Source organism: Saccopteryx leptura, chromosome 5 (assembly GCF_036850995.1).
Source record: "Saccopteryx leptura isolate mSacLep1 chromosome 5, mSacLep1_pri_phased_curated, whole genome shotgun sequence".
Classification (NCBI taxonomy): domain Eukaryota; kingdom Metazoa; phylum Chordata; class Mammalia; order Chiroptera; family Emballonuridae; genus Saccopteryx; species Saccopteryx leptura.
The window spans coordinates 211,462,197-211,488,887 of record NC_089507.1 but is presented as its reverse complement, the minus strand read 5'-3'; the positions used below and the strand labels follow the sequence as shown (position 1 = coordinate 211,488,887).

General features: G+C 51.4%; 1 protein-coding gene across 1 annotated transcript in view; it reads left to right on the top strand.

Moving 5' to 3' along the window:
- The first annotated feature begins 1,282 nt into the window (after nt 1-1,282).
- Nucleotides 1,283-26,691, top strand: part of DLGAP4 (DLG associated protein 4) — a 175,422-nt gene continuing 150,013 nt past the window's right edge. Inside the window, exon 1 of the mRNA XM_066383918.1 lies at nt 1,283-1,393. The gene's annotated coding sequence lies outside the window, so the exon portion shown is untranslated. The remainder of the gene's footprint in view (nt 1,394-26,691) is intronic.

Here is a 26,691-nt window from a genome sequence, read left to right as displayed (position 1 = left end):
CCTGCTAAAGCCCCACCTCCTCCAGGGTACCTTTTTGGGCATGTTGGTCCTTATGGTATCATTTCCTCTGAGTGACATCCTCTCACCAGAGTTTTCAGGGCCCACAAAGACAGAGACAAACCTAGACCAGACACCGGAATTAACAAAGGGACTGTTAGGGAGTGTGAGCAGCTGGGGCGTGCAGTAGATTGCTCAGGGCCTTGACGGATGAATAGGAGTTTGTCTGGTAGAGAAGAGAGGGCACTGAGACTCGGGGAAAGGCAGAGAAGCCCTGGAACAGACGTTTCTGGGAGGAGAAATGTGGGCAGAGTGGGGGGGGGGGCAAGTGGTAGATGTGGCTGGTTGAAAAGGGCTCTGAGGACACTTAAATGCCACCCTTTAACACTGTTCTGACTCAATTTGCATTCAGCTGGTATTTGTTGTTGGTGGCTGTATGTGGGAGCCAGGGTGGATGAAAGCACATTCATTTGACACCTACTGAATGCCAGGCACCAGCAAGGAGCTTAACATTATCTCTTTAGTTCCACAACCCAACTTTGGGATATTATACTAGTGTTGTCCCCATTTTACAGGTGGAGAAATTGGGTCTCAGAAGAATCAGTCTCTAGTCTATGATCTCAGAGCCCCAGGAGAGGTAGGATGGGTATACAGCCCAGGGCCATCTGACTCCAGGGGTTGCTTTTAACCCCTGTGCTGCCATAAGTGAGAAGGCATCTGGGAGAGGGTTCTGCAGGAAACGGGTCACCAGGAGGGGGCGCACGTTCCCAGAGGCAGGAGCCCCAAGTTCAAATCCCAGGGCCCTCCTGGCTTGCACATGTGACCAGGGCCAGTTTCTTTCGGTGTGGACCTCAGTTTCTCCCCTCCACCGGCCAGCCATCGTCAACCAAGATTCCTGCAGACCGGCTCTGCAGCCTAGGATTCCAGATTTCTGCACTACTGCAGCCCTGCTGTGTGACCTTGTACCACTAGCCTACACTCTCTGGGCAACGGACCGAGGATCTCTAAGTGCCCTTCCAGCTGGCCACTAAGCGTCGCTGGCTACGGAGACCCTATCTCTCTCCAGTAGGGCATGAGGGGAGGTGAGCTCTGGAAATAGCGCCCCCCACCCTCCTAGCCCCAAGCCAGTGGCCGGATCCGCGCCTGGTTTTGGGCGCAGCCACGCGGCCCCCTCCCCCGCGCGCATCTCCCCCGCCCCCTCCCCGCTGCTCCGGGGGAACCGGGCCGTGCGGCTCCTCCTCCTGCAGCCGCATCTGGGGCGCCGCGCCGGTCAGAAGAGAGGCATGGGGCGCCCGCGAGCCGGGGCCTAGGCTGGCGGACCTGCGAGCGGACCCGAGCGGCGGCGGCACAGCGCAGCGGCCGAGCTGGCCGGAGGCGGCGGAGGCGCGGGACGCAGGTGAGGGCGCGGGGGTGGCGTGGCGCGCGCGCGCGCGCGCACACGGCGGCCCTGATCCCCTTTTTGAGGCCGGTACGCCCCGTCCCTCCGGAAGCCCCCCAAATCTGGCTCTCCTCCCTGATAGACCTCCTTACACCGAGGGGTGGCACTGGCGCAGAAAAGCCCCCTCCCCCTGCCAGTTCTGTCTGCTTAGCCCCTGGTCTGAGGGGGCGGCTTTGCGGCTGGGAAGCCCCCTTCTCTGGGAGGGATCCCCCTAATCCAGGTCTCCCCGCACCTTGAAATGGGGGAGTCGGAGGCGCTGGGGCCCGGAAGCCCCTATCCAAGGCCAGACCCCGCCCCCCCATGTCAGCTCTTATTCCCGTGGACTCCCCCATGTCAAGGGACTGCCAAAGCTGGGAAGCCCCTTCTCGGGCTGATCCTCAATCCGCAGGGCGGCCAGCGGTTGAGGCAGACTCCTCTCCGCTGCCCACCAACCTCGGAGCTAAGCAGAGGGAGCTCTGGCTACCGGCCGGACATTCCTCCATTCAACCCAGCTGCCTGCACCCCGCTTCAGTAGCCCCGGGAGCCTGTCCAGCAGGCTTCCCCCCTTCCTGAGCTCCTTTTCTGGACCCAGCATCTGCAGAGGGGGCGAGGGCAGACCCCCTCCCTCCAAGCACAGTATAGCGCCCCCTTCCTGCTTGCTACTCAGGAGGGGCCGGACTGACCAGAGCACCTGGGCTGGGGGGGCGCTCACATGGCTAGGGGAGGCCCCCACGTGCGGCTCCCCCCCCCCCCGCAGTGAAAGGGGTTCGCATTCAGAGCGGATGGCAGGTGGACCAGGTGGCCCGAGAGAACAGCTGGGTCCAGATGTGCCTTCTGAGAGGGGACATGTGCTATCTGGACATGTGATGGCCTCTGGCCTCTTTTGACCAAACCTACCTCCTCTGATCCTCCTCCATCCTCCCATTCCTCTCTCCCTTCATTCCTCCTCTCTCCCTTTATTCCTCTCCCTTCTCCCTTCTCCCTCTGCGCTGCCTGAGTGTTGCAGAGGGGCCGCCAGAGACTGTTGATTTGGGGAAAATGAAATGCCGGCAGGGTTGTGGGTTGGCGAAGGCCAGTTGTGCGGGTGAGAGGGGGAGTGAGGTGCCCTGAGAATGGGAAACCTCGAGCTTGGAGGGCAGTCCTAATGGGGGAAGGGTCCCTGCACCCCCACCTGCTCGCAAGTGGAAATGACAAGGGAGGCCGGACCTGCCTGCCTGTCCCCCATTGCGCCTCTCCTCCCAGCCCGGTTCCCTGGGGTCCTGGCTCTCCCGGCCTCCGTGCCTGCTCTGGTGGGAGGAGCTGTGTGTCTGCTGTGCTGGAGGTGGTGGAGCCAGGTCGCACAAGACCATCTCAAAAAGTGGCTGTTGAAGGAGCCCAGTTTCTGTCCCACAGAGGGGACTATGGGCTGCCCAGTCCCCGGGTGGCCTGGGGGGCCTGAGTCAGCCTGCTGTGAGCAGCAGAGCTGGGTGGGGCCGCAGAGCTGAGTGGCCAATTGGTGGCTGGAGTGTTGGGAGCCACAGCCAGGCCCCGAAGCTGGCTGCTGTCCAGTTAGCAGCAGATGCCGCGTGTGTTCCCAGCAGCTCCGGGAGACACTGGCTGTGTACATGGGGTGTGCGTGCGTGTGTGTGCGCGTGTGTGTGCCTGCGCGGGGGGCAGTGGTGTGCCAGGGTTCCGGGGTCCTCGTAGAGCAAGAGGCAGCAGTTCAACTTCTGTGAGTGTGCCTGTGCGTGGTGTCCATGACACCTGCCCCTCGTCCCTCCATGGGAGGCCAGGTTAGGCCTGCGCCGGGTGCTGGGACACGGCATGGCCTGATGTCCCCCCTCTCAAGGAAGCCCCTGTTTTGTGTGGGAGGCCATCTGTGCTGGGTGCTGGGGAGAGAGTGTAGGGCCCAGATTGGAGAGGAAGTGGGGGGGTAGAGCGGGCCTAGTGGCTGAGTTAGGTGGGACCCAGGGCAGCGCTGAGATGGAGCTGCGAGCTTGAGGGCCATGCCCTGGGCACCAGGCTGCCAGGCCGCGGAGTCAGGGGTTTTGAGGGGAGTCCGCACAGCATTTGGGAACTGAAGATAAATTGTGTACTTTGGAGCTTTTGGAAGACTCGGTGACATATTGGACATACCAGGGGCACCTACTGGCAACTCGTTAGGTTCTTGCGTGGATTCTGGGCCACTGGCTTGATAAATGTCAGTGTCTCTACATGATGGGAAGGCTCTGAGGAATGGTGTTGGATACTTTATGTGACAGGAAGCAGGTGGTCTCTACCCTTTCATACATCTGTGATTGATAGATTCATTCATTCAAAAAATCATTAAAAATAGCATTATCTGACCATCTTGCCTTCTAAACACCCCCACTTCAATATTCTGAAACGTGAATTTATAAAAGCTTGAATGCAGATTTTTTTTAAAAAGCACACAGTAGATACTAAGTAAATGCCCACAGCTCTTAGAATGAAGCCCCACCTCCTTCCTCGACTAGCCACCTATCTGGACATATTTTGTACCCCCCTCCTCCCTCTTTGGCTCCGGACCCCTAGCCTGCTTTCATTTCCAGGAGCAGGCCACGTTCCCTCCAGCCTCAGGGTCTTTGCACGTGCTGGTTCCTCTACCTGAACATCCCACCCCCCTCCCTGCATTTGCCTACTTAACTACTCATCGGCCAGATCTCAGCTGAGCCGTCACTTCCAGAAGAGAGCCTTCCTTGATGCCCAGGCCAGGTTGTGTCCCTGTCACCACATTCATAGCCCCTTGGGCCTCTGTCTTCACTACCCAGTCACCACCACTCATTGGACACCTCGTGGTGTGGTTGGTGTGGGGAGGGGCAGGGTCACGCCGGCCTCTTCCTGTCTTTCCCCAGGTGCTGAGGACAGGTCTTGGCTCTTCTTCAGCCTTGAGTCCATTTTTTTTGGTGGAATAACAGGGTAAACATGGCCAGGGCTATTCTGAGTTGAGGGCTGGGTGGCAGGGCATGGTGGGAACCTGGGACAGGCATAGTTGCCAGCACGACCATCCCCATGAGTTCCTGGCCTTCACCTGGGTCTGCAAACTCAGAGGCATTAGGCTGGGTTCTGTGGAAGTTATAAGCTCCTGGCCTCTAAAATCCCATGTGTCCATGGGACCCCAGAGGCTTTAGAAGAGGGTGAGGGTCCACAGGTGGGCAGGACACTTTGTCTTCAGGAGTGTGTCTATGCCTGTCTGACTGGGCATTTATTGCCACATCAGTTCATCTGCTTACGTCATCACCTGTTTCCTTGTTCATTCATTCTTTCGTCCACTAGGTCCCCAGCTGGTCACCCCTCCATTTCCTAGTCTTCCATTTCTTCATTTGGCCACCAGTATTTCCTAAGGCCCCATCAGCGCCCAGCCTGGGTACACAGGGTCAGACGGGAGGGGCCCTGCTCTGTAAACTGTAGGCATCCTGCCAGGCCCCTCCCAGCGATGGGGTCTGGAGCTGTCCAGGTGCTGGGAAGGGCCACTAGTGTGGACCTGTGGGAGCTCCATCCTGGAGGACAGGCAGGAGATCCGGAGTGGATTTTGGAGGATTAGAGGGATGTTGGTAGGTGGAGAATGCAGGGGAGGGCACGCAGGCTGAGAGGATGGTGTGGATAAAGGCACAGTGGAAGCCCAGTGCAAGGCGGGCTTGGGGTTGGGAGATCACAAGTCCATATGGGAGGTGGCCCTCCCTAGCGGGCTGGTCATGGAGGTGGGCAGTGTGCCACCATGGAGTGTGTCCAGTCTGTGCCAGGAGCCCTGTTGCTGTGTGGCCCTGGATGGAGCGTGTCCCCTTTCTGGAGTCACATGGTAAAGCGAAGGCTTGGACCCACTGGGTGATCTCAGAGGCGTCTGGGATGCGGGCAGCCCAGGAATGGAGTCCGCCAGGCCCTGCCTCTCCTTTGGGTATGTGAGGGGCTGTCACAGGGCTGGGCTTGGTTCCCTCCCGTGGCTTTGGAGGGCAGTGTGTATGAGCACCTGGGCCTGGGCCAGCAGGGGGCTGATGAGGCTGGAGCACTCTAGCAGGTGGCCCCGTCACTGAGGGAGTGCCAGGGCTGGAGGGAGGGTCCCACGACCCTCACTGAGGAGAGGCTTCCTGTGGGGGCCCAAGGACATGCCCACCGCCCACTTATCAAACTCTTGTGGAGGGCCCTGAACACTCACAGGTGGCCTTTCTTCTACGGTGGCCTGTGGCATGTTCTGCTCCTGCACCCCCTCCACAGTCTCCTGGGGTTTGCCCCGGCCAGGACCGAGACCTGTGTGTGGGAGGTGCACCTCTCTGCAGTCCGCAGGACACATTTAATCCCACATCTTTTGGCTACCCCAGGGAGCAGCAATGCAAAGGGTATTGTCTTCATTTGACAGATGAGGAAACTGAGGCTTAAAGCAGTTGGAGGGGGTGTCCAAGGTCAGTCATAGGGTGGGGGGTAAGCCCACAGCGCAGGACCCTCTGCCCCTGGGCCCCGGGGTGCCAGCGGGTAGGGCCCTCTTGCCTGCTGCTCACACGTCATTTCATGAGCCCATGAGCCGGGCCTGCCTGGCTCCCTCTGTGCTGATTTCGCAATGCCGCCTCCTCCCCACCAAGTTGTCTGACGTGGCCTTTTCAAAAACCCAAAATGAATGGAAGCAAATTTTGTTTGGAGAATTTCGCTACACCCTCCACCAGGGCTGGTTACAAAACCAGGCTCGGGGATCCCTGCTGATGTTGATGGTAATAACAACAGCATCCTTGCCTGGCATCCACTCATTCAACAGGGCATCACTGACCATCTCTCCGGAGTCAGCACGCTGCTGGGCCCTTTGCTGCATGAGCACCGGCTCTCAGCACCTTAAATCCGGCTTCCCCCCTGAGTCCCATCATGCCCTGTTATTGTCATCCCATTTTACAGATGAGGTAACTGGGGCACAGAGTAAGTTGTCTAAGGCCGACAGTGTTTGGAGTCAGAGTTTAGAATCTGGACACTCTCGTGTCCTGGAGGGTCTGATGTTCCCATTTGTTTAACACGACCAGAGTGATGGGTGGGCGTCAGGCATGTAGGAATCACATGTCATAGAGCCGGATCTCGGCTTGGAGAGCCTGGACACACGCGGGAGGCCGAGGTCAGCCTGGTCTGAAAGGGTGACCGCAGGAGTGTCCCTGCACATCAGTGGCCACTCGTTGCCTCTCCTCCCAGGCCCTGCCAGAGGCCCCGGTGTGGACTTTAGTGAAAGCTCCTTCCCTCACACACAGTTCTGGAAGGTGCCCATTGTTCAGGCTTCGGGGGGGGGGGGGAGGTTGAGCCAAGAGGTGACACGGGTTGAGAAGTGACCACAGCTACACAGCAGAGGGAGACAAAATGCTTGGTGTCTGGGACCGTCCAGTGAAGGGGCAGACCCCCCCGCCTTCACCGCAGCCCCGGGGACCCAGTCACAGGGCGCAGGTGCACCTGAGAAGGCAGGGAACACGGCAGTGTCCTGCTCCCCTCCGTGTGAGGCCAGGGCAGGTCGTCCGTCTCCGGGAGTTTGCTTCAGAAAGGGCTAACGCGACCTTTGGCGTGTGAGGGGATCATCTTTAGAAAACACGACGTGGGCGTGCTCTGTCTTTGATAACAGAACTGGGGCAGGCACCCTGGAGTGTGAATAAAGTACGGGGCCAGTGATTGAGCGCCTGCTGGGTACTAGCGCTGTGCCCACCACAGGGGCTCAGAACCACGCCCAGTGAGGTGGGGTGCCGAGATTATGCAGGACAGGGAGCAAGAACCCCACCTCCGGGTCCAGGTAGTTTCCTTTCTGCTGTGGCAGGCGAGCCTGCCGTGAGGGAGGAGGCTTCAGGAGGGGGACTGAGGAAAGAGTGGTGAGCTGATTTGCTGCTGTGCGTCCCTGACTGAGTCCCAGCCCCTCTCTGGGTCTCTTGGACTCCATCTGTTTGTTGGGGTGCTGGGGTTAGGTCTGCGGGGCTCTCCCAGCTGAGCCCTCTGTGACTCCAGGGGTGAATGTGCTGGGCTTCTCCCTGGGAGGTGTCAGGGAGCCCTCACTCCTCACCGCCGACCCTCCGCCTGGCCCGGCCTCTCCCTGTCCCCCACCCTGCCAGAGGGAGGGGGCCGTCCTTCCGCCCACTGCAGGCTGCCTGCGTGTGGTGACGCAGCAGCCAGGGCTCTGGAGCACATGGAAACGGGGATCCGGGTTTGCTAAAGGCAGGGGGGAAGAGGTTCTTCCCACCACCCCCGGCTGCCTGCCTGCCTGCCTGCCTCCCTCCCCTGGCTGCTGCCAAGCCCTGGCACCTCCTCAGCTCTGCCAGCTCCACTTGGATGGTAGGAGGCTCAGGGCTGGAGGCTCAGCCGAACAGGGCCCAAGTTCAGGTCTCAGCGTGCCGGGGCCTTGCTGTGTGACCCTGGCCTGGTGGCCTGCCTTTTCTGGGCGGTGTGGACTGGGAGGGATGGGCTTCAGAATTTGGAGGCTGACCGGGCAGCTTTTCAGTGACAGTTGTGAGGGGTCACCTGTGACTTTTCTGCTATTTGGAGGGCAGGGCTGTAGTCCGAAGACACAGGATTAGTTAGCTCCAGAGCCTTGTGCCACCTGTGCCCTCCCTGTGTGCACCTGCAGTGGAGGGGGAGGGTACTGTGGTCATCCCCCCATCTTACATCTGAGGAAACTGAGGCTGTACCCCGGTAGGTGGGTGAGGACATGAACCTCCGTCTCTGTGATGCCGGCATGCGGGCAGGAAAGCGGGCCCCAGACGGGGCAAGCTGGGTGGCTGCGAGCCTCCCTCTCCCCTTTCTGGTCTCAGTTTCCCCGTCCGTATAGTAGCCAGGGTGGGGGCTGCCCCTGCCCATCTCGGGGCCCTCCCCTGACACTGCTGGGAATTCTCTGAGCCTCCTCACCGACCCCCACAGCTCCCAGCCTCAGCGCCAAGGTGTGATGGCGGGCGGGAGGCGTCAGCGTGTCAGCAGGCCCCTGCTCTGCGGGACCTGGCACTTTGGGGGGTGAGAGATTCCTGGAGGACTGGGCATGTGGGAGGCCTTCCAGGGACAGCATGGGCGCAGCGGACGCTGGTTGGCTCTGGGTAGCCTGTGGATCTTGGCCAGCCACGAGGCCAGGCCCTCTGCCTGTCTGTGTGTCTGACCCTCGTCCCTCTGCCTGTCTGTGCGTCTGAGCCTCGTGTGTCTGGTTCACCAGGGACTCTGGGAGAGTGCAGTATGGCCAGGGAGCTAGGGCTGCTCTCGGGCCCTTTCCCAGCCCTGTTCATGCAAGTGTGCGTGGTGTTTGGGGTGTGTGGGGGGGCATGTGTGGAGGTGGGGTGTGTGTCTGTGACATTGCCCCCCCTGAGGCCAGGCTTTTCATAGGTTGTCAGGTCCTCTCAGCACGCGGAGGTAGATACCATCACCCCTCTGGACTTCCCTCCCCCCTTCTCTTTCTAAGCCTTCATTCAGGAAACACATGTGAGGTGGCCGCTGAGGGTCCAAGGCAGTGCTGGGCGTGTGTCAGTATCTGAGCCTCTGTCCCTGCCCAGGAAGCACATGACCCCTCCCGGGAGGCCAGCAGTCATGATAGAACCTCCCAGATGAGTGTAAACTCCCATCAGTGAAGGTGCTGCTACCACTGAGGGGCACAGAAGCCTGCCGGTCCAGCCATGCCGCCCCAGGGAGGGGACCCCGCGGCTGAGCCACGAGAGTGAGCAGGCGCTCACTGGGTAGACCCGTCTGGCCAGGGCCCGGAGGTGGGGCTGGCCTGGGCGCTGTGAGGGTCTGAAGCTGGAGGGGGCTGGGCTGCAGGGTGTACGAGGAATACTTGCTGGGGAGTGAGGAAACCGAGGCTCCGACAGGCCCAGCCGCCCGCCCAGGTGGGGCAGGTAAAGGCTGGCGTGGACCTGATCCCTGGGGGGTTCCTGGGCGGTCTGCCCTGGCTGTACCAGCCCGTCGCCATCCCCGGGGCCAGCTCAGCACATTTGAACAACTTGTCTGAGGTCCTGTGGCTGGTCACTGTGGGGCGAGGCCTCTTCCCAGCCCCTCAGCTTCCCCCCACACAGTGCTTCCCTCTGGCAGAGACTGAGGCGTCCAGAAGGTTTCAGAGCAGGGCAGACCCGTGGGGCGCTCCTGGCCAGTCATGCCCGGGCCTCCCCGGCGCTGGCATCGAGGGTGAGCTCTCCGTCTCTGCTGAGCCAACCGACCTCTGCTGACCCGTGTGCCGCCAAACTCTGCCGACGCTGGACAGGGCGGAGACAAAGGCAGCGGGCAGCCTGGAGAGGGTGCCAGGTGGGTTTGCTGAGTGACAAGTCCATTCCTGGAGGCCGGGGAGGGGGCAGCCTGTGCCTGGAGCCCTTGGGGTGGGTCTGGGGGTCTGGCTACAGAGTAGAAGTCGTGTTCCTTCCCTGCCCCTCCTTCCCCGCCCCGGCGTCCTGTGGCTCCAGTTTTCATGTCTCTGGGCCGCCAGCCCCTCCCTGCCTGCATGCCCTCCACAGCTGGGCACAGCGATTGACCCAGGAGCCACACCTGGCCGTTCACACCGTCATGGCCCAGGGCGCAGAGCCGTTGATGCCTCCGTGCGTCCCTGTGAGCCCCTCCTGCCCCCACCATGCCCTCTTGCCCAGCCTCTGCATTTACTGTCCCCTCCGACCGGAAGACCCTCCCCGGAAGTCTCCCTCAGTAACGCCTGTTTGTTATTGACGCTGAGCTCAGGCCTCGCCCTACCTGAAGATGCTCTCCCATCCCACAGGATTACCTTGCCCGGACTCCAGGGGCCTGTGGACTGTGAGGTCCACTCAGTGTCTGCCTCCCCAGCAGGTGGAGGCCCCCCAGGCAGGGGCCAGGCTGAGGCCTGGCACACAGTGGGTACACAGGTCATGAGTGTCACGGAGCCCAGTGGCCAGAGTACAGCATGTGCCCCTCCGCTCCCTTCCCACAGAGGGGCCCTGCCACGTGGCCGGTGTCTCAGGCAGGGGCTGGGCTGACGTCCCATTGTGGCCCCACATGTCTTTTTTCCCCAGCCCCAGGAGGTGTCCAGTGGCTGTGTGAGCCCATCTGGGGCACCATGGGGTTCTCAGAGCCTGAGCAAGAGGGGAGTTGGTTGGTCGGTTGGCTTCTTCTAGCTTGTGGGCCCCCCCGGGGCTGTTTTTTGCCAACCTGAGAAGCCCGACTGTTTGAAAGGAATATACACACTGCTCACAAAATTGGGGAATATTTTATAGCTTCATATTCATTTTGAAATATCCCCTAATTTTTGTGAACAGTATATTTATTTCTCAATCTTTGAGCCCCTGAAATTTTGGGGCCTATGTATTACTTTAGCCTAGTCCACACTGACAGATTCAAATATCAGCTCTGTGCCAGACATGATCCTAGGCGCTGGGGACACTAACATTCAGCTCCAAAGGGCTGCTGTGAGAATCTACTGCAAACGGCTGTGTGACAGTAGGCTTTGTGGGTCGGAGGAGTTATTCCAGGTCTGTTCTGTCTGGAAACCATCATAAGGAGCAGCCTTAGGGGAGGCTGAGCTTGGGAGGGAGGGAGGATCTCTGGGCAGACGTGAGGGGGAGGCAGGTGCAGCCTGGGAGCGGGGTGGGTCCCACCCCTGGAGCCCCGCCCCCAGAGCCTCCTGGAGCCCCGCCCCCAGAGTACCCCACCCCCCCCAGCCAGTGCCAGGTCGCTCCCTCTCCTCTCTCTGGTCTCCAGGCTCACCTTCTGTGTTAGTAATCTATTGCTGCGTAACAAATTACTCCAAAACTTAGTGGCTTAAAACTGGTAGACATTTATTATCTTTCTCATAACACACACTCCCCGTCTATCTCCAGGAGCCGCCTTGCGGGCCTCGGGCTCAGACTCTTCCTCTGTAGGGTAGTTGGGAGAGATGCTAGCTCTTTTCTCGAGGCCCTCCTGGGCCAGACCTAGACATCAGCAGTCCCTTCAGTCCCCCCAGCGTCTGGGCACGGGTGGGGGGAGGGGGTTCAGGCTCGGAGAGGAGGGTGACGCCCCTCAGCCCCCTCTGCCGGGTGCTGTTGGAGCCGAGATTGAGACCAGACTGGCCAGGCTCTTAAACCACGGTCCTCCTGCCCAGGGTCAGAGCAGCGAGGGCGGGGAGGGAGGCCTCAGCTGGGTGGGGCCTTGGTGCCTGTTTAAGATGAGTAGTCAATAGCAGTGAGTATCTGTGTCCAGCCATTTTAATGAACAGGGTTTTGTGTGGGGGGGGGGTTCTTTCCTTCTGGTTTTTTTATTTTTTATTTTTTATTTTTTTATTTATTGATTTTTTAGAGAGAGAGGAGTGAGAGAGACAGAGAGAGAGAAGGGGGAGGAGCAGGAAGCATCAACTCCCATATGTGCCTTGACCAGGCAAGCCCAAGGTTTTGAACCGGCGATCTCAGTGTTCCAGGTCGACGCTTTATCCCACTGCGCCACCACAGGTCAGGCATCCTTCTGGTTTTGTTTTTCATGAAAAGAGCAAAACTGAGTGGAAAGGTGGCGACTGCCTCTGTCCCGAGGACCCTGGGAAGGCCTTTTGGAGCCACAGGCTGACCTCCCTGGGTGGCTGCCAGCAAGCTTGTCCACCCACAGGAGGAAGTGAGTGACTCTAAAGGTTGGCCTGAGTTTGAGTCCTGACTCTGTCCCCCAAGTCACTGCCTACCTTGGAGGCTCGGTGTGAGGGTGCAGTGAGGTACTGTGTGTGCAGGTACTTAGGACAGGGCCCAACACATAGTAGGTGCTCAAGAAAAAGCAGCCAACTGTTGTTGCTCTGTCGTGAGCGCCCCCCCAGCCCTCTGGCGCTCTCTCCTCACTCTCCGATCCAGAACAGCTCACAGCGGGTCCTGGGCCTCCCCGTGAGAGCAGCACACGGGGGACACTCGCTTATCCCCACTTTGCAGGTGGGAATCCACTTAGGACTTGCCCGAGGGCCCCAGTGTGACGGGGCTGAATCACACGCCTCTTGCCGTGAATCTAGGGCTCTTCCCGCCATCCCACTCTGAAGGAGTCTCGGGAGAACCTCAAGTAGCCAAAGAGAGTTCTAGAAATGCTCAGAGCGCCTGGGAGCCAGGACACTTGGGTCCCTCAGCCCTCACTGCCCCTAGGCTCCTGTGTGACCCTGTTTGAGGTGCCTCCCTCTCTGTGCCTCTGTTGCAACAAGGTGTTGGGAAGAGCCTGGACTCTGGACGGCCTGGGACCAAGGTCCCCTTTCCTGGGCCTCCCCTAAGCCTGCTTCTGCCTTTCCCTCCCCCAGGCCTACCTCGGTGTCCCCTCCCCTGGGCCTATCTCCGTGTCCCCTCCCCCAGCCCTACCTCGGTGTCCCCTCCCCTGGGCCTACCTCGGTGTCCCCTCCCCCAGCCCTACCTCGGTGTCCCCTCTCCCAGCCCTACCTCGGTGTCCCCTCCCCCAGCCCTACCTCGGTGTCCCCTCCCCCAGCCCTACCTCGGTGTCCCCTCCCCCAGCCCTACCTCGGTGTCCCCTCTCCCAGCCCTACCTCGGTGTCCCCTCTCCCAGCCCTACCTCGGTGTCCCCTCCCCCAGCCCTACCTCGGTGTCCCCTCCCCCAGCCCTACCTCGGTGTCCCCTCCCCCAGCCCTACCTCGGTGTCCCCTCTCCCAGCCCTACCTCGGTGTCCCCTCCCCCAGCCCTACCTCGGTGTCCCCTCTCCCAGCCCTACCTCGGTGTCCCCTCCCCCAGCCCTACCTCGGTGTCCCCTCCCCCAGCCCTACCTCGGTGTCCCCTCCCTCCTCTGCTGGCCTGGTTTGTACATGGCCCACATTCGAGGTGGCAGCTTTTTGGTGGTAGATCAGACAGTGGGAATCCTCCTTGGAGAAGCCCACCCAGGCCCAGGCCTGACCCTGGGCCCCAGGGTGGACTCCCTCTGCCAGGGCCGGTGGCCATGGTCCTGTCAGCAGCTGCTCCCAAAACTGCGGCCCGCCATGCCCCCCCCCACTCTCCCTGTGTGTCCTGCATTGGGGAGCAGATATATTTAGACGAAATGCTTTGTTCCGTACAAATTCCACATCTACCGTGCTCCAGGGTTGGGGGAGGCAGGGCCTGCGAGCAGCCACACCTGGACCTGGCGCCCAGGCCCCCTCGGGCGCTCTGGGCGCTGCTGGCCACACAGGGGTGGGCATACCGGTCAGAAGGGTTCCAGGTCTTCCCCCCCACCTCGCTGTCCCTGGGGCCACATCTCTGACTTTTGGCCTCCAAGTCACAGCTAAACTCAGTCATCCTCTCCCTGACTCCCACTTCCCCGGAGTCGCTCCGCCTTCCTCTGCCTCTCAGCACTCAGAACACGTTCTCCGTGGGTAGTCAGTGTCAAGTGTGGATTTGTGTCTGGTGTGGGCCAGGCCCTTGCTGGACGCTGGGGACGTGGAGATGACTAACGAGGCCCCTCAAGGTGGCCACACCGCGGTCTGGGCGAGGGGTCACAGGCCACTGGGACAACATGGAGATGTCTATGGTCATAGCAGGGAGCTCGAGAACAACAGGGCACCCAGCTGGGGCCATGGTCAGGGAAGGTGTCTTGGAGGATGGAGTGGTCCGTGCCGGGTCCTACAGGTTAAGTGGGAGTGAGCCACCACAGGGACAGAGCTGGCGGTCTGGGCAAAGGGAACCGCACGTGGAGAGGGCACAAGTTGAGCGAGAACTCGCTGTACTTGGGGAAGTGGAGAGCAGGGAGGTTGGCCCCGAGTGCCAGGCTGAGGGTCTTGCCGGACACTCCCTCCCCTCCCCTGGGCACTGGAGAGCTGTGGGCGGGTTTCCAGCGGGGCAGTGGCTGGGTCTGGTGTGAGCCGCTGGGCAGTGGTTCCACCCGCTGCCTGCCAGGCTTGCGCGGCTCCCACAGCAGATGTGCCGTGCCCAGCTCGGTCGGGTGGGAAACAGAAATAGCTCACACGTGCTCAGCGCTTGGTGAAGCGGCTCCCCCCGCCTCAGCGCATTTCATCTGTACCCGAGTCAAGGACAGCTCAGTGCCTGCGAGCTGGGTGACCTTCTCCCTCCGTTTATTAATATGCCGCCCACTGGGGCTGCAGGCAGAGCTGGGAGAGTGTGTGCGGGTGCGGGGAGCGTACAGGCGGGTCCCCGGGCAGGGGAGACGCTGAGGGGCTGGAAAATGGTACCTGCCCACCAGAACACTGTCCAACCAGATAAACCACAAATGCAAAACTGAATGTGAGAATTCCCTGGAATCTACTTCCCTGTGGTGACCACCATTAATGTTTCGATGTCAGCCTTCCGATGTCTTCGGTCCATCAGCCCTGGCAGATGGGTTCGTCCATCCATCTAGTATTTGTTGAGTGCTGACTCCATGCCTGCCTGTGGTGACAGAGGGGACATGTCTCTGAGTGAAAAGACACTTCCTTGATCTTAGGGAACTCAAAAAGCAGGAAAAACAGCAATGAGGCCCGCAGGGGTGGGGCACAGGAACTATGGGCACAAAGGAGAGGTCCCAGCCCAGATGGGCATCAGGAAGGCTTCCTGGAGGAGGTGACACTTGTGCCGAGGGATGAGAAGTTACCCTAGCAAAGAGAGCTGGGGAAGTTTTTACTGGTGGAGGGAATGGCAAGTACGCCAATCCTGTGGTGTGAGGACAGTGGTGTTTTCAGGAAAGAGGAAGATGAGGAGGCTAGAGTCTTGGGGTGAGGGAGGAGGGTGAGGTTAAGCATGGGGGTGGTGGCGGGGACCGTACCACTTGGGACTCATGGGTTTGGGGATTTATATGAGAACATGGGCTCTGGTGCCACAAGGCCTGAGTTCAAATCCAACTCTGCCACTTAGCTGATATTGACTCTAAGCAAGTTACCTAACTTCTTTGTGCCTTAGTCTTCGCATCTGTAAAATGGGGCCAGTAATGGTCTCTACCTCATAAGACTGTTTTGAGGATGAAAAAATGGCATACAGAAAGTGCTCATAAATGGTAGCTTATATGATTTTGAAGTCGTCTTTACATGAAGTGTATGTGTTTGTTTAGATGATTTTGCGTAAGTCGGGTCGTGTTAGCCCTGCTCACCCATAGCTGCTTTTCTCCTTGGTGCCAGCTGTCCTTCTGAGTCCATGACTGCAGAGTATTATTTCACACAAAATGTTTATATGGAGATGTAGCGTGTTGTAGAGTGTGTTAATCTTAAATGTATAGTATAGCTTGATTCCTATATACAGGGTGGGGCAAAAGTCGGTTTACGGTTGTTTGTATGGAAAAGAATACAATAATTGATAAGTAATAATACAAGAATAAGCTGTTTCATGTACTCACAACTGTAAACCTTCTTTTACCCCACCTTGGATATACATCATGTCATACACACACACACACACACACACACACACACACACACGCACCATATCTGCAGCTACCCCACCTTGGATATACATCATGTCATACACACACACACACACACACACACACATACGCACACACACACACACACACACCATATCTGCAGCTACCCCACCTTGGATATACATCATGTCATACACACACACACACACACACACACGCACACACACACACATACCATATCTGCAGCTGCCCCACCTTGGATATACATCATGTCATACACACACACACACACACACACACACACACACACACACACCATATCTGCAGCTACCCCACCTTGGATATACATCATGTCATACACACACACACACACACACACACACACACACACCGTATCTGCAGCTACCCCACCTTGGATATACATCATGTCATACACACACACACACACACACACACACACACCCCGTATCTGCAGCTACCCCACCTTGGATATACATCATGTCATACACACACACACACACACACACACACACACACACCCCGTATCTGCAGCTACCCCACCTTGGATACATCATGTCATACACACACACACACACACACACACACACACACACACACACACACCGTATCTGCAGCTACCCCACCTTGTATACATCATGTCATACACACACACACACACACGCACACACACACCATATCTGCAGCTACCCCACCTTGGATACATCATGTCATACACACACACACACACACACACACACACCGTATCTGCAGCTACCCCTCAGACCAAGATATAGGCTATTTCCAGCTCCCCCCAGAGGCTCGATTATGTCTGTTCCTAGATAACTCCCCACCCCGCGCCCCTAGAGTAACCAGTATTCTGACTTCTAAAACCACCGCGTAGTCCAGCCTGTTCTGGACCTTCGGATAAAATGGGCTCATACAGGACGCCTCTTTGGGGTCTGGCTTCCTTTGCGCATCACTTGTCTGTGAGACTCACCCGTGTCGTTATGGGGCTGGCAGTTCATCCGGTTACAGCACTGCCTACCACGCCACTGGGTGAGTATCTCCCACTCTCTCCACTTTCGAGCAGCCTTCTAAAGTGGGTGTCCCGAGGTTCCGTCCCGCCAGCAGGACCCAAGAGGTCCGGGTGCTCCACATCCTCACCGCCACGCGGATCGCTGCGGGGACTCCACTGGGCGGTCATTTCTTTTTTATTTAGAAATTAATGGGGTGACATTGATCAATAAGTGCACATAGATTTCAGGTGAACATCTCTGGCTGTGCAATCAGACCACCTCGATCGAACCAGCCTCCAAATGCTGGACTTTTAGGTTGTGGCCAACATTTACATGACTTTTAAGAAATGAAAAACCAAAGATAAAGCAATAAAATAAAAATTAAAGAGTAAAATAATGGAAGCAACCTAGATGTCCTTCAGTAGAGGAACGAATAAATAAATTGTGGTACATCCATTTAATGGAATATTTATTATTCAGCAGTAAAAAGAAATGAGCTATCAAGCCACAAAAAAAGACATGGAGGAGCCTTAAACACAATTACTAAGTGAAAGAAGCCGGTCTGAAAAGATTACATACTGTCTGATTCCAACTATACGACGTTCTGGAAGATGTAAAACTATTAAGAGACAGGAAAAAGATCAGTGGTTGCCAGGGATTCGGGGGAAGGGGAGGAGGGAGGGAGGAAGAGTTGGAGCACAGAGGATTGTAGCGCAGTGAATGAAGCTCTTCTGTGTGATACTGAAATACATGACATTAGCCTGGCCTGTGGTGGCGCAGTGGATAAAGCGTTGACCTGAAACGCTGGGGTCACGGGTTCTAAACCCCTGGCTTGCCCCATCAAGGCACAGACGGGAGTTGATGGTTCCTGCTCCTCACCCCCTTCTCTCTGTCTCTCTCTCTCCCCCCGCTTCTCTAAAATGGAAAAAAAAATACATGACATTATACATTTGTCAAAACCCATAGAACCTTACAATGCAAAAAGAGAAACCTAATGTAAATTATGGACTTCAGTTAATAATAATGCATCAATAATATGATCAATATTGGTTCGTCAGTTGTAGCGAAATATACCACATCCGTGCTAGATGTTACTAATACGGGAAACTGTAAGGGGGAAGTAGAAAGAATGTGTGGAAACTCTTGGACTTTCTGCTCAATTTTTCTGTGACTTTCAAGTTGCTAAAGAAAAGAAAGCTTTTTAATTTAAAAATAAATAGTAAAAGCCTGACCAGGTGGTGACGCAGTGGATAGAGTGTCGGCCTGGGATGCTGAGGACCCAGGGTTTCAAACCCTGAGGTCGCGGGCTTGAGCGTGGGATCATAGACATGACTCCATGGTCACTGGCTTGAGCAAGGGGTCACTCGTTCTGCTGTAGCCCCCCTCCCCCCGTCAAGGCACATACAAGAAAGCAATGAGTGAACAACTAAGGTGCTGCAACGAATAATTGATGCTTCTTATCTCCCTCCCTTCCTGTCTGTCTGTCTGTCCGTCCATCCCTGTTTGTCCCTGTTTATCTCTCTCTCTCAGTAAAAAAAAAAATTAGATAAATAATAAAAGTAAAATATAAAAAATTACAAAGGAAAAAGCTGAAACTAAAAATCACTATAGTTGTCCACCGCAGTGTTGAAAATCCGTCCCATTGGTTGTTCTCCCTGGAGGGGGTTTCGTTTTCATGGTGGGGTTGACACTTCAGAACGCGTTTGTGTGTCACGTCTGTTCCCTCCATCCCTGCTCATTCTTATGGTGGAGGCCCATCCCCATATTACTTCAGACTCTTCCTAAGCATCATGTTTAATGGCTCCCTAAAGTGGGAGCAAATTTAAATTCTGATGATGAAATTAGAGCCATTGTGTTTGGAGAAGAAAAAAATAAGATTGATAAAGTGATATTATCACGGCATCTCAGATTACGAGTGCTACTTTCTAGGAGAAATGATTTAGAATTATGGCATCCTACTTGTACCAACGCCTCTTAGAATCTCAGTACAGTTATCTTCAAATGACAGAACGTGGTGTATTTACATTTCTGGAAATAAATGATTATGGATCTTTGAACAGATGAGACTTAACATTTCAAGACTCAAAAGAATTGTAGAACATCTAAGTTGGAAAAAAAACCAATCAAGGTATTCTAATTTAATCTTTTCTTTTCCAGTGTAACTTGACTTATTTTTAATGGCTTTTATTGAGGTATAATTGATATATAATAAATCACACATATTTAAAGTGTTCAAATTGATAGGTTTTGACAAATGAATACATCTGTGAAACCATCACTACATTCAAGATAATGAACATAGCCATCACAACCAAGGGTTTCTCTGTGGCCCTCGGAAAGCCTCCCTGTTGCTCCTCCCCCCCCCCCAACCTCCCTCTACGTTGCTCCTCCCTCTCTCAAGGCAAGCATTCATTTATGTTCTTAGAATTCTATATAAATAGATTCTTACATACTCTTTCTGTCTGGCTGCTTCTAACTCAGCGTAATTATTTGGGGATTCATCCTTGTTATAATGTGTAAGTAACTTCTTTTTTATGGCTGAGTAGTATTCCATTGTATGGATATGCCACAGTTTGTTTAGTCAATTACTTGTTGATGGATATTTGGGTTTGTTTCCAGTTGGGGCTGTTACAAATAAAGCTTCTGTGAATATGTGTGTACAAGTCTTTGTATGAACATATGTTTCCATTTCTTGTGGGAAAATTTCTAGGAGAAGAATGACTGAACAGTATATTAGGCGTGTATTTAACTTTTCAAGAAACCGCCAAGATATTTTCCAAAATGGGCAGGCGTACCCTTTTAAATTCCCACTAGCCGTGAACAGACCTTCCAGTTCCCCACGTCCTTCCCAACCCTGGGCACGGTCAGTCTTTCTAAGTTTGCGCATTCTGTAATAGGTGCGATCTCTCATTGTGGTGTTAATTTGCAATTCCTTAATGGCCATGATGTTGAGTGCCTTCTCAAGTGCTTATTAACCATCTATATGTCTTCTTTGGTGAAGTGTCGTCCTCAGTGAAGTGTCTCTTCAAATCTTTTGCCCGTTTCGAAATTGGATTGCTTTCTTATTAGTGAATTTTGAGAGCCCTTTTGGTATTCTGGATATGAGTCTTATGAAGGATCTGTTTTGCAAATATTTTCTCCTAGTCTATGGCGTGTCTCTTAGTGTATAGTCATTTTCAATTTTGATGAAGTCCAGCTTATAAATTTGTTCTTTTATGGATTGTGTTTGGTGTCATATATAAGACATCTTTCCCTAACCTAAGAGCATGAAGGTTTTAGTCTGTGATTTCTTCTTTAAGGAATATTTTAGGTTCCCATCAGAACTGTGATCTATTTTGAGTTCATTTTTATGTAGTGTGAGGGAGGTATTAAATTTTACTTTTTGCTGATAAATAATTCATTTACTCCAGCACCATTTGTTGAGAAAACTGGCTTGACTGCATTGTCTGCACTCCTTTGTCAAAAATCAGTTGTCCATATGTGTGTGTGGGTGTATTCCTGACTCTCCTCTGTCCCATTAATCTGTTTGTCTATCTCTGTCCCAGTATCACACTGTTTTAAAAACCAGGCCCTCCAACTTGGCGTTTCTTTTTTAAGGTTGTTTTGGCTGTTGTAAGTCCTTTTACATTTCCACATGAATTTTATTCTTCACTGATCAATTTCTACAAAAGTGCCTGTTATGATTTTGATTGCGATTGATTTGAATGGAAAGATCAATTTGGGGAGAAAGAACAGCTTAACAATATTGCGTCTTCTAATCCATGAGCGAGTTATCTCAGTTTATTTAGGTGTTTTTTTAAAACTTAGCAAAAATATAGTTTCCCATAAATAAGTCCTTCACATCTCCCGTCATATTTATTCCTAAGTATTTCATGTTTTTGATGCTATTATAAAAGGTATTTTTTTTTAAGTTTTAATTTCTGATTGTAGCTAGGATATGGAAATAAAAATGGATTTTTATGTATTGATCGTGTATCCTGCACCTTGGTAAACTTGCTTATTACTTATAATTCCTCTTTGTGTGTGGATTCTATTGGATTGTCTATATATAGAGGAGTATATCATCTACAAGTAAAGATAGTTTTATTTATTTAAAGCTTGGATGCCTTTTGTTTCATTTTCTTGCCTAATTGCCCTGGCTGGAACCTCCGATGCAGTGTTGATAGAACTTGTGAGAGTGGACATGTTGTCTTGTTCTGACCTCAGAGGAACCTTTCACCATCGAGTGTGATGTTTGTTGTGGGGTTGTTGTTGTTTTTTTAATTTAGTGAAAGGCAGGGAGGCAGAGACAGACTCATTCTCGCATGTGCCCTAACCGGGATTCACCCAGCAACCCCTGGCTGAGGCCGATGCTCTGCCCATCTGGGGCCATGCTTGCCACCGAGCTATTTTAACGCCTGAGGTGAGGCCATGGAGCCATCCTCAGTGCCCGGGGTTAACTTGTTTGAACCATTCGAGCCATGGCTATGGGAGGAGAGTGGGAGAGAGAGAAAGAGAGAGAGAGAGAGAGAGAGAAAGAGAAGGGGAAGGGGGTGGAGAAGTAGATGGGCGCTTTTCCTGTGTTCCATGACCGGGAATTGAACCTGGGACTTCCACACACTGGGTCAACGCTCTACTGCTGAGCCAACCGGCCAGGGCCAGCTGTGGGGTTTTTGCAAATGCCCTTATCAAGTGGAGAAGGTTCCCTTTTATTCTTAGTTTCCATATATTACATAGATATATAATTTTTAATCAGGAATGAGTGTTGGATTTTTGTCAAATGGTTTTTATGTGTCTTTCAGGACGATCATGTGGTTTTTCTCTTTGTTTGTATAATTAATTACATTAATTGATTCTTAAATGTTAACTGACCCTGTACTCCTAGGAAAAGCCCCATTTGACCTTTTGATATACTATTGAAAAATTAGATTTGCTAACATTTTGGTTAGGATTTTGGCATCAATGTTCATGAGGGATATTGGTGTGTAGTTTTAACTTCTTATATTAAATATATCTGGGTTGGATGGCGTCAGGGCCCCAGAGTGAAGTGGGAAGTATTTCCTTCTCTTCAATCATTTATAAGAAGTTTGTACAGAATTAATATTATTTCTTCCAAATGTTTGATAGAATCACCAGTGAAGCCATCTGAGCTGTGAGTTTTCTCTGTGGGAAAGTTTTATCTGCAAATTCAATTTCTTTAATAAATAGAGAACTATTTAAGTTATCTGTCTTTTTGATGAGCTTTGGTAATTTGTATCTTGAAGAAATTTTTCCCTTTTATCTAAGTTGTCGAATTTATTGACATAAAGTTGTTGATAATATATCTTTATCCCTTTTTAAAAAATAACAGCTTTATTGAGATATATACTGCACAAAAATTAGGGGATATTTCAAAATGAATATAAAGTGATTAAAAAAAGCATTTGATTTTTTTTAATTAAACAAGAACATCAGAAAAGCAAATGACAAGTCAAAGAAAGTTGTTCAATTATGCAAATGAGATACAAAACCAACTCTTATTCCATTGGTGAAAATGCGCTGTATAAAAGACTGAGAGTACTGGAGTATCTGCACGTTCCCTGATCCCCTTAATTTTTGTGAGCAGCATAGTTTACATACATACAGTTTAGCTATTTGAAGTGTACAGATCGATGGTTTTTAATACCATTATATACAGAGTTGTACAGCCATCACCCCATCAATTTCAGAACATTTTCATCACCCTCCCAGAAATACATATTTATTAGCAGCCATTCCCCTTTCCTGTCCCTGCCCCCTTTCTCTTCTCCGCTCCCTTTTCTCTTCCCCCCTTTCCTACCCTCAGTCCTAAGCAACCACTAATCTATTTTCTATGTCTGTAGATTTACTTATTCTGGATACTTCATATAAATGGAATCATACAATATATGGCCTTTGGTGACTAGCTTTTTTCTTTTTCTTTTTTTTTTTTTACAGAGACAGAGAGTCAGAGAGAGGGATAGATAGGGGCAGACAGGAACGGAGAGATGAGAAGCATCAATCATTAGTTTTTTGTTGCGACACCTTAGTTGTTCATTGATTGCTTTCTCATATGTGCCTTGACCACGGGCCTTCAGCAGACCAAGTAACCCCTTGCTCGAGCCAGTGACCTTGGGTCCACGCTGGTGAGCTTTTGCTCAAACCAGATGAGCCTGTGCTCAAGCTGGCGACCTCGGGGTCTCAAACCGGGGTCCTCTGCATCCCAGTCCGACGCTCTATCCACTGCGCCACTGCCTGGTCAGGCTGGCTTTTTTCTCATAGCTTTCTGTATATGGTGGGAGGTAGGGGTCTAACTTCATTTTTTTGAGTGTGGATATTCAGTTTTCCAATCACCGTTTGCTGAAAAGGCAGCCCTTTCCATCATTGAATGGTCTTGGCACCCTTGTTGAAAATCAGCTGGTCGTAAATACCATAGTTATTTTCTTTCTGGACTCACAGTTCTCATCCATTGATATATCCTTATGACAACACCATACGACTTGATTACTGTAGCTTTGTTGTGAACCTTATTATTCTTTTATTGTCTGTATAATTTGTAGTGACCTCACCTCTTTCATGCTGATATTGGTCATTTGCGTCCTCTTTCTCTCTTTATATTTTATATATAACATTTTAAATAAAAATCTGTTATATTTTCTCAATCAGTCTGGCTTGAGATTTATCAATTTTATTGATTGTTTCAAAGAATGAGCTGTTGATATCACTGATTTTTATCCATTGCTTTTTAGTTTTCTCTTTTATTGATTTCTATTCTGATATTTATTATTTCCTTTTACCAGCTTGGTTTGGTTTAATTTATTTTTCTAGTGTTTTAAGGTGAAAGCTAAGGTCATTGATTTGAAATCTGTCATCTTCACTAATATAGGCAGCTACTGTTATAAAGTTTCCCCTAAATGCTGCTTTGGCAGCACCTCACAAATTTTATGCTGTCATATTCTTATTTTTATTTAGTTCAAAATATTTTCTGACTTCCATTTTTATTTCCCTTTGACCCATGGGTTATTTAGAAGTGTGTTATGTATTTTGTTTCCAAATACTTGGGGATTTTCTCGGGATTTTTCTGTTAACTGATTTTTACTTTAAGTCTATGTGATCATAGATCATACTTTTATATGTCTTGAATTTATAAAAATGTATTGAGACTTGTTTAATGGCCAAGAAAATGGTCTGTTTTGGTAAGTGTTCCATGGAAAAAATGTGTATTGTGTTTTGTTGGGTGGAGTATTCTGTAAATGCCAGTTAGGTGGAGTAGGTTGATAGTGTCGTTCAAATCTTCCATGTCTTATTTATTTTCTGTTTACATGTTCTGTCAATTATTAAGAAAAGGGTATATAAATCTAACTAAACTGAGGATTTGTCTATTTCTCCTTGCACTTCTAGCACTTTTTGCTTCGTGTATTTGGAAGCTTTGTTATTAAATGCATAAATACTTGGGATTATTGTCTCTCGTGAGGGATTGACCTGTTTATCATTATGAAATAACTTTCTTTCCCCCTGAAACATACTTTTCTGATATTAATATAGCCTTCCAGTTTTCTTTCTTTCTTTTTTTTTTTAAGTGGGAGAGAGAGGGACAGACAGAGGAAGGGGAAGAGATGAGAAACATCAACTTATAGTTGTGGCACCTTAGTTGTTCATTGATTGATTTCTCACATGTGCCTTGACTAGGGGGCTCCAGCCAAGCCAGTGACCCCTTGCTCAAGCTTGTGAGCCTGAGCTCAAGCCAGCAATCTCAGGGTTTTGAACCTGGTCCTCAGCATCCCAGGCCAACACTCTATCCACTGCATCACCACCTGGTCAGGTACCTTCCAGTTTTCTTTTGATTCTGTCAAAATGGTCTATATTTTTCCATTCTTTTACTTTTAAGCCATTTGTGTTTTTATATCTGAAGTGTATTCTTATAGGCCACATATAGTTGGGTCTATTTTATTTCCAGTCTTAAAACCTCTGTCTTTTAGTTGGAATATTTATACTGTTTACATTTAGTGTGATTGTTAATATGGTTAGGTTTAAATCTCTTATCTTGCTATTTGTTTTCTATCTGTCCGGTCTGTTCTTTGTGCTCCTTTCCTCTTTTTCTGACTTCTTTGAGATTAAATGTTTTTATGGTTTTATTTCTCCCTCATCGAGTATTAGCTGTAACTCTTATTTTATTATTTTAGTGATTACTGCTACTGTATTGTTTATATTATATAGCTTTAACTTATTACAATCTGTTTCAAGTGATATATCATTTCATGTATGTTGTAAAACCATCACATTCTTGTTCTATTGGGTTTTTTTTTAACCAAAACAATCAGTTATCTTTTAAAGTGATTTAAATGATGAGAAAAATAACCCTGTATATTTACCCATGTAGTTACTATTTATGGTACTCGGTACTCCTTTAGTATCCCTGTATTTCTTTCTGATATTATTTTCCTTAAGACTAAAGGACTTTACCATTTCTTGTAGTGTGGGTCTGCTCGTGATGAATTCTTACAACTTTTCTATGTCTGAAAAAGACTTTATTTTAACCTTTGCTTCTGAAAGTTATTTTTGCTGAAAATAGAATTCTAAGTGACAGAGTAGCCGAGGTGTCAGGTGGCTGGGTATGATTTGATTACCGGGCTACTCCTGGGACCTCCTGTGCTGAGTGAGACGGGGCGGCAGGCCCTGGCCCGTTGGGATCCAGAGCCACACCAAGAGGCTAAAAACACACAGTGAAATTAAAGAAATCAAAAAGGGTGATGGTGCATTTTGTTTGAATATCAAACGGACAGGTGTTTTAAAAAAGAAAGGTCCGTGTGGACATGAGTACTATAGGGAAGTAGGCCTTCCTGGATTCTGTTGGCAAGGGTGTAAATCGAAAACCCCCTTTTTTTAGGGCAGGTTGGTATAGAATTATCTCAAAACTTAGACTCTTGCATATGTTAGACCTGGCAGTTCCAGCTCCAGGGTGTTATCATAAGAAAGCAGTTTGGATTATTGGGGCCAAAAGATGTGAGTTTGAACCTGGCTGGTACCAGTGACCAGCTATGTAACTAACTCTGGTCGGATTATTTGATTGCTCTGAACCTGTTTGCATATTAGTAAAATAGGGGTTTTATCTGTATGTTATAACCTGGTCATAGGGAGGGTGAAATGAGATAATATGAGGGTTAAATGTAAACATGTAGGCAAAATATGCAGCACAGGGTCAAGAACAAAGCAAATCTTGTGCCGCTGGGGGGTGTCTAGGTATTGATTCTATGTGGAAAATACAAAGACGAGAAGGACACACACTAAAATCCCGGCAGCGGTTATCTCTGGGAGAGGAATCATTTTACTTTCCAAAAGCCTTTTGGGGCCTGACCTGTGGTGGCACAGTGGATAAAGCGTCGACCTGGAAATGCTGAGGTTGCCGGTTCGAAACCCTGGGCTTGCCTGGTCAAGGCACATATGGGAGTTGATGCTTCCAGCTCCTCCCCTCTTCTCTCTCTCTGTCTCTCCTCTCTCTCTGTCTCTCCCTCTCCTGTCTAAAATGAATAAATAAAAAATAAAGAAAAAATTTAAAAAAAAAAGCCTTTCGGTTTTCATTTAGTTTTGTACAGTGAACATATACCACTTTTGTAATAAGGAAAAAATGGTGACAGGTGACACACAATGTTATGTCTTCTAGAGCCCAGAGGAGGAGGTGACGAGGCTGGAGAAGGGCTAGGGGCCAGTCCCCCACCCCCGAGGCCAGAGCCCGGGTCAGAATCTGAATGAAGGCCATGGAGGGAGGTGGTGGAGAATACGGATTCTAGGGCCAGACCTACTCACTCACTGTGTGACCTCAGCCAAGCGTCTTCACCTCTCTGTGCCTTAGTTTCCTCATCTGTAAAATGGGCATTGGATAGGATCTACCTTACAGGGTTTTGAGGCTTCAGCGACTTTTTGGTTTTTAGCACAGTGCCCAGTGAACAGTAAATGTCACGTTATTACTATTATGATTACGATTCCTATTGCTATTGCTATTACTCTTACTCTTACTATTGTTATTAGTATTGCTATTGCTATTACTCTTACTATGTTATTAGTATTACTATTACTATTACTATTGTT